The 14083-nt window shown below is 43.9% G+C and overlaps 1 protein-coding gene across 1 annotated transcript in view; it reads right to left on the bottom strand.

The window, feature by feature from the left end:
- The window catches only part of PIK3R2 (phosphoinositide-3-kinase regulatory subunit 2), a 67103-nt gene that overhangs the window by 46889 nt on the left and 6131 nt on the right, over positions 1-14083 (bottom strand). The window lies entirely within an intron of this gene.

Below are 14083 nucleotides of genomic sequence, written 5' to 3'. Positions count from 1 at the left end.
GAGGGGGTTGTCTGGGTTCAAAGCTGAACCTGGACTCCCCATTTTCACCCAGGCAGCCCCTCTGATATAAGCATTTTATGATGCTCTCCCTCTTTACAAACTCTGATTGCCTTTTGTAGTGGAGTTTTAAAATAACTTTTTGCTCCCTTGGCATTTTTTTTTTTTTTATTCGCAGCATGCTCTGGGTGTGGTGTTTTTTCCCAGACATTTTTCCAAAGACTTCTCAACAGGAAAAACAAGCTTAAAAAATGCCACCCCCAAAAAAGCTAATTAAAAATGCCAGATTGTAAATGTAATATGCCAGAAATGCCAAGGAAAAGACAGTGTAGTCAGAGCCTAGAACTCTGTGGAGCATCTTTTCTTAGACCTCTGCCTTGTGCTTTTCCTCTGTTATTCCACCTACAAATAGGTGTCAAGTCAGTGTTGACAGGGTCGGACTATGTACTGACAAGGGTAATGGTAAGAGACAGTTGTCAATTTATTAATACATTTCTAGAAGGAACGACAATACTGTACTTAGGATACTATGAGGAGGCTGCAGCGTTTGCCTGAGAGCTGACCCCTTGCATAGAGTCAGCCCTTCACCAATCAGATACTGATGAGACGATGTATCCCGAGGATTAGTTATTAATATTAACTACCCGGAAAACCCCTTTAACGACCTCCTCCATACATGTACTGCGGAAGTCGCCACGTTAATGATGACATCCGCTCACACGTGCAGTGGGCACCATAGCTACCAGGTTTCTGCCGTTTCAAACAGCAGAGACCTGTAGCGAATGTATGCGATCAGTCCTATTGCTGATCGCATACATTAAACCCCTGATGCCGTGGTCAAATGTTACCACGGCATCTGAGCGGTCCGGAAGCAGTAGCCGTGCACTCCAATGCCCGTAACAGCGTTCCTCAGCCGACATAGGGGAACCTGTTATGGTATAGTAATAACCCAATGCCTTTAAGCAGGTTTTGGTAGCTATTACTAGAATATACTAATACATACCAGCAGGTGGCAGAACTGTATTGGTATATGGTAAATGAAGTGAAGTGTTCTATGATGGCTATGTAGCAATCAAAAACACAATGGGCAATCTAACGATTGCCAGTTATAGTCACCCAGGGTGACTTAAAAAAAAAAAAAAGTTTTTAAAATATAAAAGTTCATATGACCCCATTTTCCCAAAATTTTAATACATAACCAATAAAAACAATACACATCAGGGGCATCATCGCGTGCAAAAACACCCGTACTATTAAAAGGGGCTGTCTGAGTTGTGAAATTTTTTTTAAATATATATCTCACTGTAAAATCTGAAGGGCAGCAATGTATAACTGAGCTAAGCAAGTTTTAGGTTATAAAAAAATAATAAAATAAAAAAAAATAGATATTTTCTCATTTCCCTGGTTCTCTTCTGGCCCTTTGTTTACCTGCAATAACAACAACAATCTCTTCCCCTCCCCCTAGTCTGCAAAGGGAGAGAGTCTTCCCTGAGTGACATGTCTGCCTGCTGGGAGACTCAGCAGTATGTTCTATGTAGGACTACAGGTCCTAGCTGTACAATGACACTGCTGATACACACAGGATCTTCTCCCTACCTGTTGTGCAATACTCTGCAGAACTCCTTTGTCAGCTTCTGTGCCCAGCATTTGTCTCCTCTGTCTGCTTGCAGCTACTCAGTAAAGCCTTCAGCCCTGTGGCTGTGCTCCTGAAGGGGTTAATGTTTCCTGAAGTATCCAGTGGGAGGGAGACACAGGGCAGACAGCAGAAGCAGCTTCCAGTGCAGGGGGGCGTGACCAGTACAGTGACCTGTAGTGTACAGACACATATTTGCTCTCTCAGGCTTGTGCACCAAACATCAGAGTAGGGAGAGAAGCTGACATCACAGATCATGTGACCCTCAGTGAAATCTGAGAAAGGAGCAACTACAGATGCAGTAAGTGCATGGTAAAGCAGCTACATTTGATTAGTTAGAAACATACAAAAAAAAAATAATATATATATATATATATATATATATATATATATATATATATATATATATATATATATATATATATATATATATATATATATCTCGGACAACCCCATTAAAACATAATATTTGCCCTACAAAAAATTAGCCCTCACACAGCTCCGTACACATCTACAAAAATATTCTAGGTGTCAGAATATGGAGGTGAAAAAAAAAAAATCTATTTACTTAAATTTTTATTTTATTTTTTACAGAATTAAAACACAAGAAAAACTAAACAAGTGTGGTATCATTGTAATCGTACTGAGAATGAAGGTAACAAGTCAATTTTACCGCATAGGAGACGCCGTAAACTCAAAACAAATATAAAACTGTGCCAGAACAGTGGTTTTTTTTTTTCCAATTTTACCCCATTTGGATTTTTTTCCCAGCTTCCTACCACTTCATATGCAAGATTAAATAGTGCCACAGTCCTCATAAGGCTATGTGAACAAAAGTTATGGCACCGGGAAGGCAGAGAGTGAAAAACAAAAAGGCAAAAACAGAAAAACGCAGGTTCCTGTAAGGGTCAGGAAGTATCCAGGAAAAGATATTCTCGACATCCTCAAGATAGGTCATCATCACACTGCTCAGCTGTTAGAAGATGCCTTAAGAACTGCAGCCCGTTCCTAGGCTAGTGACATCCCTGTACATTGGTCACATATCCTAGTTGCAGCTCAGCCCCAATCAAGTCAAAGCGACAGAGTTGCAATACCAAACAATGCAATTATATGATGCACAGCGCTGTCCTTTGAAAGCTGCGGGAGTCTTCACCTCTCACCCGAGCTCCAGTGAACGCAGCTGATCAGCGGGGATGCCGGGACTTAGACCCCCATTGATTTGATAATGATGACCTATTCTGAGGAGAAGTCATCATTATCATTTCCCAGATAGCCCCTTTAACTTAAGTCTGCAGTTGCAAACATTGCGAGAACATACAAACTGAATGTAGATGTTGCCTCATGTCAGTTTCAAACACAAGACCGAGTGCTAACCACTGAGACATCATGCTGCCTTCTGCTGTATAAACCATGAAGACATCTGAAAGAAATGTGAAGGCTCGGGGGAATTATCCGATTCTATAAAGCACGAAGTGGAGTTTGTGTGAGAACTCAAACAAATGGAGGCCTCTGCCAACACTGCGCCAAAACGGTTAATGTTACTGGAATCATTTATTTCACCCTATGAACTGACAAGTCTTTCAAGTCCAATGTTCCCATGGAACACAGCGCTCCGTTTCTTGACAGATGTGACCTATGACCCAACTGTTTTACTAAAGGTGTCACATGGCCACAAAAACAGAGCTGATTGGGACATCTTACTAATTTATAGCAGGGGCTGGCACATTTACTAAATACCCTTCTACCAGGATGGAGTGCGGTAAGTGGTCAACCACATCCTACGCATGACCTACTTCTGATGGGATAGGACAAAATGAATGGCGCACAGATAACTACACTAGTCATTCAATGAGAGGAAAGTGGATCTGAAGGAACAGAGCATGGATGCTGTAGACATCCATTGTGCGGTACGATGGTGGGGGAGGGTCCTAGCATAATACATTCCAGATGTCTGCGCTCTGAGACACCACTAAATTACCACATCTATTTAACCTCTACAAGGCCTGAAGCACAAATAAGACACTGTCCACTTGCCTATTCATTAAAGGGAGTCTGTCACCACATTTGAGCATATTAGACTGATCAAATAGCGTTATATGTGCCACGAGAACTTAAAAACGGTACCTTTGTTGTATCTAATGAAGTTTTCTTTCAGCCAAAAATGAACTTTTAAGATTCTGTAAATGCGCCCTCTCAAGTGCCCAGGGCGGCGTCTCAATCGTCCGAGCCCCAGGCAGCACCTCAACGGCTCATAATCCCGCCCTCCGTGTGCCTCTGCCCGCCTGTTTACTCTCCTCCTCTTTCCTTTTCCACTGCGGCTGCGTGGTCAAATTCGTAGCAGGCGCAGTGGAAAAGGAAAGAGGAGGAGAGTAAACGGGCGGGCAGAGGCACACGGAGGGCGGGGTTATGAGCCGTTGAGGAGGTGCTGCCTGGGGCTCGGATGATTGAGACGCCGCCCTGGGCACTTGAGAGGGCGCATTGACAGAATCTTAAAAGTTCATTTTTGGCTGAAAGAAAACTTCATTAGATACAACAAAGGTACCGTTTTTAAGTTCTCGTGGCACATATAACGCTATTTGATCAGTCTAATATGCTCAAATGTGGTGACAGACTCCCTTTAAACAAGGGCTGCCATCTATGAGGCTACTGGAACCACCTTCACATCACGGTAATAGCCACAATGCACTAATCGGTTGTCAAAATGGTCATCTAAACAGAAATACCAATTTAAGTGGAGGAAATGTGTGTATCCTTAAAAATATAACTATCTGTGCAGTCAATAGCATTGTCTATTCAGAGCCATCCACACAATCCTTACCCATTAGACAGGCTGGCCCTTTTTCCTATAGTGTGCAAATACGGCCACTGCTGCTGGATTACAGGATGGTTGTAACCATGGAAACGAGCGGTGTATAATGTGATAGTAAAATGAATCAATATGTATAATAACAATACATTAATAAGTGGCTTGTAGTAACATGGTATATAAGGGCGAAAAAAGACATTTGTCCATCTGGTTCGGCCTGTTATCCTGCAAGTTGATCCAGAGGAAGGCAAAAAAAAAAAATCCCCACTTAACCCCTTAGGGACACAGCCTTTTTACACCTTAGGACCAGGCCATTTTTTGCAAATCTGACCAGTGTCACTTTAAGTGCTGATAACTTTAAAACGCTTTGACTTATCCAGGCCGTTCTGAGATTGTTTTTTCGTCACATATTGTACTTCATGACACTGGTAAAATGAAGTCAAAAAAATTATTTTTTTTGCACAAAATAATACCTAATTTACCAAAAAATCTCAAAAATTTGCAAATTTCAAAGTTTCAGTTTCTCTACTTCTGTAATACATAGTAATACCCCCAAAAATTGTGATGATTTGACATTCCCCATATGTCTACTTCATGTTTGTAGCATTTTGGGAATGATATTTTATTTTTTGGGGATGTTACAAGGCTTAGAAGTTTAGAAGCAAATTTTGAAAATTTTCAGAAATCTTCAAAATCCCACTTTTTATGGACCAGTTCAGGTTTGAAGTCATATTGTGAGGCTTAGATAATAGAAAACTCCCAAAAATGACCCCATCTAAGAAACTACACCCCTCAAGGTATTCAAAACTGATTTTACATACGTCGTTAACCCTTTAGGTGTTGCACAAGAGTTATTGGCAAATGGGGATGAAATTTGAGAATTTCATTTTTTTGTTTATTTTTCCATTTTCACCCATGTTTTCCACTAACAAAGCAAGGGTTAACAGCCAAACAAGACTGTATCTTTATTGCCCTGACTCTGCCGTTTACAGAAACACCCAATATGTGGCCGTAAACTACTGTACGGCCACACAGCGGGGCATACAGTGAAAGGTGCGCCGTTTGGTTTTTGAAAGGCTGATTTTTATGGACTGGTTTATTTACACCATGTCCCATTTGAAGCCCCCTGATGCACCCCTAGAGTAGAAACTCCATAAAAGTGACCCCATCTAAGAAACTACACCCCTCAAGGTATTCAAAACTGATTTTACATACGTCGTTAACCCTTTAGGTGTTGCACAAGAGTTATTGGCAAATGGGGATAAAATTTGAAAATTTCATTTTTTTGCCTTATTTTCCATTTTAACCCATTTTTTCCACTAACAAAGCAAGGGTTAACAGCCAAACAAGACTGTATCTTTATTGCCCTGACTCTGCCGTTTACATAATCACCCCATGTGTGGCCGTAAACTACTGTACGGCCACACAGCGGGGCGTAGAGTGAAAGGTGCGCCGTTTGGTTTTTGGAAGTCAGATTTTGCTGGACTGGTTTTTTGACACCATGTCCCATTTGAAGCCCCCTGATGCACCCCTAGAGTAGAAACTCCATAAAAGTGACCCCATCTAAGAAACTACACCCCTCAAGGTATTCAAAACTGATTTTACATACATTTTTAACCCTTTAGGTGTTGCACAAGATTTAATGGAAAATAGAGATACAATTTCCAAATTTCACTTTTTTGGCAGATTTTCCATTTTAATATTTTTTTTCCAGTTACAAAGAAAGGGTTAACAGCCAAACAAAACTCATTATTCATGGCCCTAATTCTGTAGTTTACAGAAACACCCCATATGTGGTCGTAAACCACTGTACGGGCACACGGCGGGGCGCAGAAGGAAAGGAATGCCATACGGTTTTTGGAAGGCAGATTTTGCTGGACTGGTTTTTTGACACCATGTCCCATTTGAAGCCCCCCTGATGCACCCCTAGAGTAGAAACTCAAAAAAAGTGACCCCATTTTAGAAACTACGGGATAGGGTGGCAGTTTTGTTGGTACTAGTTTAGGGTACATATGATTTTTGGTTGCTCTATATTACACTTTTTGTGCGGCAAGGTAACAAGAAATACCTTTTTGGCACAGTTTTTTTTTTTGTTATTTACAACATTTATCTGACAGGGTAGATCATGTGGTAATTTTATAGAGCAGGTTGTCACGGACGCGGCGATACCTAATATGTATACAATTTTTTTTATTTATGTAAGTTTTACACAATGATTTCATTTTTAAAACAAAAAAAGTTTTAGTGTCTACATAGTCTAAGAGCCATAGTTGTTTCAGTTTTTGGGCGATTATCTTGAGTAGGGTCTCATTTTTTGCGGGATGAGATGACGGTTTGATTGGCACTATTTTGGGGTGCATATGATTTTTTGATCGCTTGCTATTGCACTTTTTGTGATGTAAGATGACCAAAAATTGCTTTTTTTACACCGTTTTTATTTTTATTTTTTTACGATGGTCACCTGAGGGGTTAGGTCATGTGATATTTTTATAGAGCCGGTCCATACGGACGCGGCAATACCCAATATGTATACTTTTTTTTATTTATGTAAGTTTTACACAATGATTTCATTTTTGAAACAAAAAAAATGATGTTTTAGTGTTTTCATAGTCTAAGAGCCATAGTTTTTTCAGTTTTTGGGCGATTATCTTAAGTAGGGTCTCATTTTTTGCGGGATGAGATGACGGTTTGATTGTTACAATTTTGGCGTACATGCAACTTTTTTGATCACTTTTATTACCTTTTTTTGGGAAGTAAGGTGGGCAAAATTTCTATTTTATCATAGTTTTTAATTTTTTATTTTTATGGCGTTCACCGTTCGGGTAAAGTAACATTACCGTTTTATAGATCAGGTCGTTATGGACGCGGCGATACCAAACATGTGTAGGGAATTTAATTTTTTTCATTTTTAATCAGTGATAAATGTGTTTTTTGATTTTTACTTTTTTTTCACTTTTTTTAACTTTTTTTTTTACCCAGACCCACTTGGTTCTTGAAGATCCAGTGGGTCTGATGTCTATATAATACAGTACTGTACTCTATATAGGGTACTGCACTGTATTTTACTTACACTGAACAGATCTATGCTTTCAGCACAGATCTGTTCAGCACCATGGACAGCAGGACGCCTGAGCAGGCGTCCTGTTGCCATGGGAACCTTCCCCGTCTGCCACAACTTCGCAGACGGGGAAGGGTAAGGACTGGGGTGTCGGGGGGCTGTCTGGGAGCTCTCTCCCTCTCCCATCGGGGGGCTGCAAAGGCACAGCAGCCCCCCGATCGGAGAGGGAGGGAGCTCCCTGCGCTGTTAACCTTTTCCATACAGCGGTCCGTACGGACCTCTGTATGGAAAGGGTTAAACGGCTGACATTGCATCAACGATGTCAGCCGTTTATACCAGGGTGCCAGCAATGTGCTGGCACCCTGGTATACCCACTCTACACCAACGATTACGCAATGGGAGGCGGGCGGGGGATCGCGATCCCGCCTGCCGCACCGCCCGCCTCCCGCACCGCCCGCAACCCTCCCCCTGCACCACCCGCCCACATAATATCATTCAGGGGTGCAGGGGGAGGAATAACATATATATTCTGGGCATTGTAAAGTTTCTGATCCCCGCGGTCAGGGACCGCAGGGATCAGAAACGGCAAAAAGCGCATCAAACCGCAGGTCTGAATTGACCTTCGGTTTGTTGCGATCGCCGACATGGGGGGGGTCACGGGACCCCCCCGCGCATTTAGCCTAGGTGCCTGCTCAATGATTTGTGCAGGCACCTTGTTCCGATCACTGCCAGCCGGGCGGCAGTGATCGAAACAACACATGACGTACCGGTACGTCATGTGTCCTTAAGTACCAGGGCATCATGACGTACCGGTACGTCATGTGTCCTGAAGAGGTTAAGGGGGGAAAAAAAATTACTTCCCGACTCCAATCAGAACCTCCCTGGATCAACGACCCCTCTCTAGTAGCTATAGCCTGTAATATTATTACACTCCATAAATACGTCAAGTCCCCTCTTGAATTCCTTTATTGTACTCACCATCACCACCTCCTCAGGCAGAGAGCTCCATAGTCTCACTGCTCTTACCGTAAAGAATCCTCTTCTATGTTTGTGTACAAACCTTCTTTCCTCCAGACGCAGAGGATGTCCCCTCGTCACAGTCCTGGGGATAAATAGATGATGGGAGAGATCTCTGTACTGACCCCGGATATATGTATACATAGTTATTAGATCTCCCCTCAGTTTTGTTTTTTTTTGATCCTCTTCAAACTGATTTTTGTCTGGTAAAACAGCAGCGCCAAGGACCCTGATTTGGCACTTTGGGTTGCTGTGCGCCTGTCCCAGCGCCCCAAGGCGAGTGGCTTTTATACCCCTTCATCTTTCTACTTCTGTAGGCTCTTCTTCTGGGTCACAATCACTGATGGGAAACACCAATCAAACACAAAGTTTGGAAGAGGCCTTACACTACTTTTTTCCCCTAGCTAGTCATCTCGTACCACCTTCAGCCAAGGACAAGGAAGCACACACATTCACAGACAGAAATCTATGGCAAGTTTACTATACAGTATATAAAGTCCTTATCCGGGGGGGGGGGTGACACTCCATATAAATATAGCCAATCATAATACAGCGTATACTGCACAAGTACTGGATGCCTAGCTGATGTGAATACTTCTACTGCTGGGAAACAATAGTCACAATATGGAAACCCTCCAGCAATGGATGCCCTGCATATCAAATTAGAGTTCTCCTGCATAAGATTAGTTGGAGGTGAGGGCATGGGCATCATTCTCCTAGAGAAACTGGTCTCTTTGAAAGATTGGAGAGATTACCAGAAAATAGTAATTGACAGTTTGGTTGCGCCAGCTCCAGCCTAGCAATCTTTGTATAGAAGGGAGATGCACCCATACATTAGCGCACATTCCAGACTTCTACACCCACAGATGACCTACTTCACAAGACATGCTGATATATTATACCTACAGAAATGCTGCAGCACAGACAAGCAGATGGTGTCCTGTAACCTCACATATGCTTATACAGTATACAGCCCACCGAATAAGGCAACTCCTCTCCATATGCCCCATTAGGCCCTCGTTCGAGCCGCCTTCAGTGGGCCAGAACGGAAAGACACTCTTTATGAGCCATCATTTTATTATAGGGAAGGTCACTAGGGCTGAAATGATCCATCAATTTAAATCAATGAAATCGAGGCAAAAAAATCACATTACCACGGAGCGTGTGGCTTCCCGACTCGGCAGTGCGTTCACACATTGTCAGCGCGCTGGCCCAGTGCATGCTGGGATGAAAACACATCTCCTGCAGACTCCATGTGTCCGCTGCACTGCCAGGAAATGCAAGTATAAAGTTAACAGCACTAGTGGCGGGGGGAGGAAATGGGGGCACGTGTGATTTGGCAATGGCGTGTATAAAGTTATTAGCTGGCTGGCGGGCGAGGAGAGGGGAACCTGTGATTTTGCATATATAAAGTTATTGGCGGGGTGGGAGAGGGGTTAATGGGGGCACCTGTGATTTGGCATGGAGGGGTTGATCTCGGGGAGTGGGGGACATAGTGGATGGCATAGAGCAGTGGTGGCAAACCTATGGCACGGGTGCCAGAGACGGCACCTGCACCCCGGAAAAAGTCTATGGTGTATTAATAGGCCTTAGACTTTCCCTGCCATTCGTCAGCGCAGGGAGCACTATAGGCAGTACATTGAATGTAGGCAGGATATTATAGCTAAATGATAAATTACATGCAAGATTTATTAAATTGCTGTGTTGACACTTTGCGATAAATAAGTGGGTTTTGGGTTGCAGTTTGGGCACTCGGTCTCTAAAAGGTTCGCCATTACTGGCATAGAGGCATTGGGGAAGGGGGACATCATGGCAGCCAGTGAACTCCGGCAGTCTGTTCCTCCACCGGAACAGACTGACAGAGTTCACAACATAGCCTTAGATACACATTCTGGCAGAAGAACAGCCTGCTGGACTGTACAGTATTGGGTATAGCTGGATACAGCCAGCTATATGCTCTCATTGACTATAATATGTGGTCCAATGCCATGTTTCGGCATACATGCTGGGTATCATCCAAAGCGGACCCCATTACAGTCAATTGCTGCAGCAGCCAGCAGTATCCAGACATACCCGATATGGTACATTCTGGCTGTTTTTCTGACAATGTATATGGCAGCTGTGAAATAAGCCTTAGGCTACTTTCACACTAGCGCTTGATCGGATCCGTTCTGAACGGATCCGATCATATTAATGCAGACGGAGGCTCCGTTCAGTACGGATCCGTCTGCATTAATAACTTAGAAAAATTTCTAAGTCCGAAAGTAGCCTGAGCGGATCCGTTCAGACTTTCAATGTAAAGTCAATGGGGGACGGATCCGTTTGAAGATTGAGCCATATGGTGTCATCTTCAAGCGGATCCGTTCCCATTGACTTACATTGTAAGTCTGGACGGATCCGCACGCCTCCGCACGGCCAGGCGGACAGCTGAACGCTGCAAGCAGCGTTCAGCTGTCCGCCTGTCCGTGCGGAGGCGAGCGGAGCGGAGGCTGAACGCCGCCAGACTGATGCAGTCTGAGCGGATCCGCATCCATTCAGACTGCATCAGGGCTGGACGGAAGCGTTCTGCTCCGCTCGTGAGCCCCTTCAAACGGAGCTCACGAGCGGACCAACGAACGCTAGTGTGAAACTAGCCTTAGGTGTGTGCAATTATTTGCTATACCACTGTAAGAAATAAAAATATTGTTTTTATAAAGTTATTTTAAGAAGGTTTTTCTTATTAGATTACTCGATTAACCGTAAAAAATAATCGATAGAATACTCGATTACTAAAATATTCGTTTACTGCAGCCCTGGTGGTCTCCATGCAATAATAAGGGAGGGATCGTAATCTCCATGTGTCTAATCTTTCTCCATTGTGTTTCCCATCCACATCTCTAACAAGGATGGATCATGCCAGTATCTTCAAAGTTCACAGATGTCTAAAAATGTGACTGTAAATAACATAAGTCATAAAAAATTAGTTTAAGTGGACAACTATAAGGAAATATAGAAGATGGCGGCCAACTCCAGCCTATCCTCAGGACAGGTTATCAATATGAGATTAGCAGGGATCTGACTCGTTTGGAGAGGTCGCAGAACTCCATGAGTGCTTAGACCTCTTTCTACATCAGTCACATGACCTAGGCACAGCTCAGTCCCATTCAAGTGAATGTGCTTGGTAAGCTGTGAAGCGAGTGTCTGGAGAGGGTGGTGGCCTCTTTGTACAGCTGACTGGCGGGGGTTCTGGGTGTGGGAATTCTCACCAATTTGACACTGATGACCTATCCTGAGGATAAGTCATCAATATCAAATTCCTGGATAACCCCTTCAATATGTCATGTGAAAAAAAAAAACACGTATCGTTAAATACACAGACAGAACCATGGTGTGGGTAACATGGTACTGAGCCTGATATTTGCCCTACTAAATCCTACTCTAGCACCCTGCTATAGGATCAAGCGAGTCCCCTGAAAGGAAAGCCTCACGATGGAACCTTCTATGATACCATTGTCCAGCCTGCAGCCTCATCCCAAGGACAGGTTGGGGTGCTAAATGCATCCAGCCGTGCGCTTCATGCCACCACTGCACTATAGTAATACACTCGTATAGATCATACGAGTGCATCACTGTAGTGCAGCGGCAGCATGAAGTGCACGGCGTCATAGCAACCAATGGCGCTGTGCGCTCCTACTGTCAACAGGAATCCAGGCCGGCATACCACAGACCGTTCACGGCCGCAGAACACAGCCGTGTGCATTCTTTATAAAAACTCATCAGACCCCCCCTCCCCGTGCCACCAGCTGCCCCCTCACATGCCATTAGGTTCCCCCCCCCCTAGTGCCACCATCTCCCCCTCCTAGCCATGTCCCCAGCGCCAGTACATACCTTTCCTGTAGGGGTGCCGCTCCCCAGTTCCTCTATCTTATTCTCTGCTCGCTACACTGTCGTCCTGACGTTACACAGCGTTGGGTCATAGTGCACGTAAGCACGCACTATGACCTGACGATGTTTCAGGATACAGTGCAGGGCAGTACGGTCCAGCGGGTGACCACAGAGCAGGTGAGTAATAGCAAGTGCTTCACTCCCGCTCAGTGGTAACATGGCACAAACTAATCCACGATGCAAAAAAATTCCATCAAGGATTTTTTTGGGTTTAATTACTAGATTCAATCGAGTAATCGTTTCAGCCCTAGTTTTATTTTTATGGCGTTCCCTATACAGTAAAAGTGACCTGTTACTTTAAGGCTCCATTCACACGTCCGGAATGTGTTTTGCGGATCCACGGATCCGCAAAACACGGAAAGCGGCAATGTGCGGTCCGCCCCATAGGAATGAATGGGTCTGCAATTCCGTTCCGCAATATGCGGAATGAAATTGTGGACGTGTGACTGGAGCCTAATTCTCCAGGTCAGTACGATTATGGCAATACCACATGTGTGTATGCTCCCAGGAGCACCATGTCAACACAGCTGAGAGGTCGCAGTGCTATTAAGGGAGGCCTGGCTGCCAGAAACAGCACTGCCCTTACTGATGATCGGGCCCGCTCAAACATGTACTGGTCAGGAAATCACTTTCAGCAGAGCTAGGTCTGGAAGGGGTTAAAAAAAAAAAAAATAATAATAATAAAGAATAGATTGAGGAACAGGTTCCATCCCCCCCCCCCTAAGGCCTCTTTCACAAAAGCATGTCGGATTAGGTCTGGATGCGTTCAGTGAAACTCGCACTATTTTGCAAGCAAGTTCAAATCAGTTTTGTCTGCGATTTGCAATGCGTTTTTCATGCGCATGATAAAAAACTGAAGGTTTACAAACAACATCTCTTAGTAACCATCAGTGAAAAACGCATCACATCTGCACTTGCTTGCGGATGCAATGCGTTTTTCATGCAGCCCCATTCACTACTATGGGGCCAGAGCTGCGTGAAAAACGCATGAATATAGAACATGCTGCGATTTTCACGCAGCGCAGAACTGATGCGTGAAAAACAGCGCTCATGTACACAGACCCATGAAATGAATGGGTCAGGATTCAGTGCGGGTGCAATGCGTTCATGTCACGCATTGCACCCGCGCGGAAAACTCGCTCGTGTGAAAGGGGCCTTAGGGCGGTGGTGTCAGTTAATACTACTGTTTCTTCATGTTCTTTTTTGCATGAATACACAAACACATAAGAGTGATGTTAAGGGGAGGTATGGATGTACTAAATCTGGGATTGGTTATGAGTGGGGGGTTATAATGATTGAGAGGTTGCGGTTATAACTTTTGCACATTATGCACTTTATGGATACGGTTCTGTATATGAAACTTAAGTCTTTTTATACTGCTCCGGGAAAATGCTGATAACTGTGAGCCCCGAAACAAATCTTGTTGTATAATTACAATGACAATAAGGTCTTAACTTATGGGAGTGTATGAGATGTATAAGAAGTCTAGGGGCCAACGATAGAGATTTTGTTTATATCGTGGTAGAACATGGCATGTGCCACTCTCGGCACACACCATATTCTCCTGAGCCGACACAGTGGAGAAGGAGGGAGTCCCCACTGTGTGCGGCTGCTGCTGATCACCAAGGGGAACAGAGCAGGAGGAAGG

The sequence above is a fragment of the Bufo gargarizans genome, chromosome 1 (genome assembly GCF_014858855.1).
Source record: "Bufo gargarizans isolate SCDJY-AF-19 chromosome 1, ASM1485885v1, whole genome shotgun sequence".
Classification (NCBI taxonomy): Eukaryota; Metazoa; Chordata; class Amphibia; order Anura; family Bufonidae; genus Bufo; species Bufo gargarizans.
Note: the sequence above shows the minus strand (reverse complement) of the source record. Positions and strands in the feature narration are given on the sequence as shown.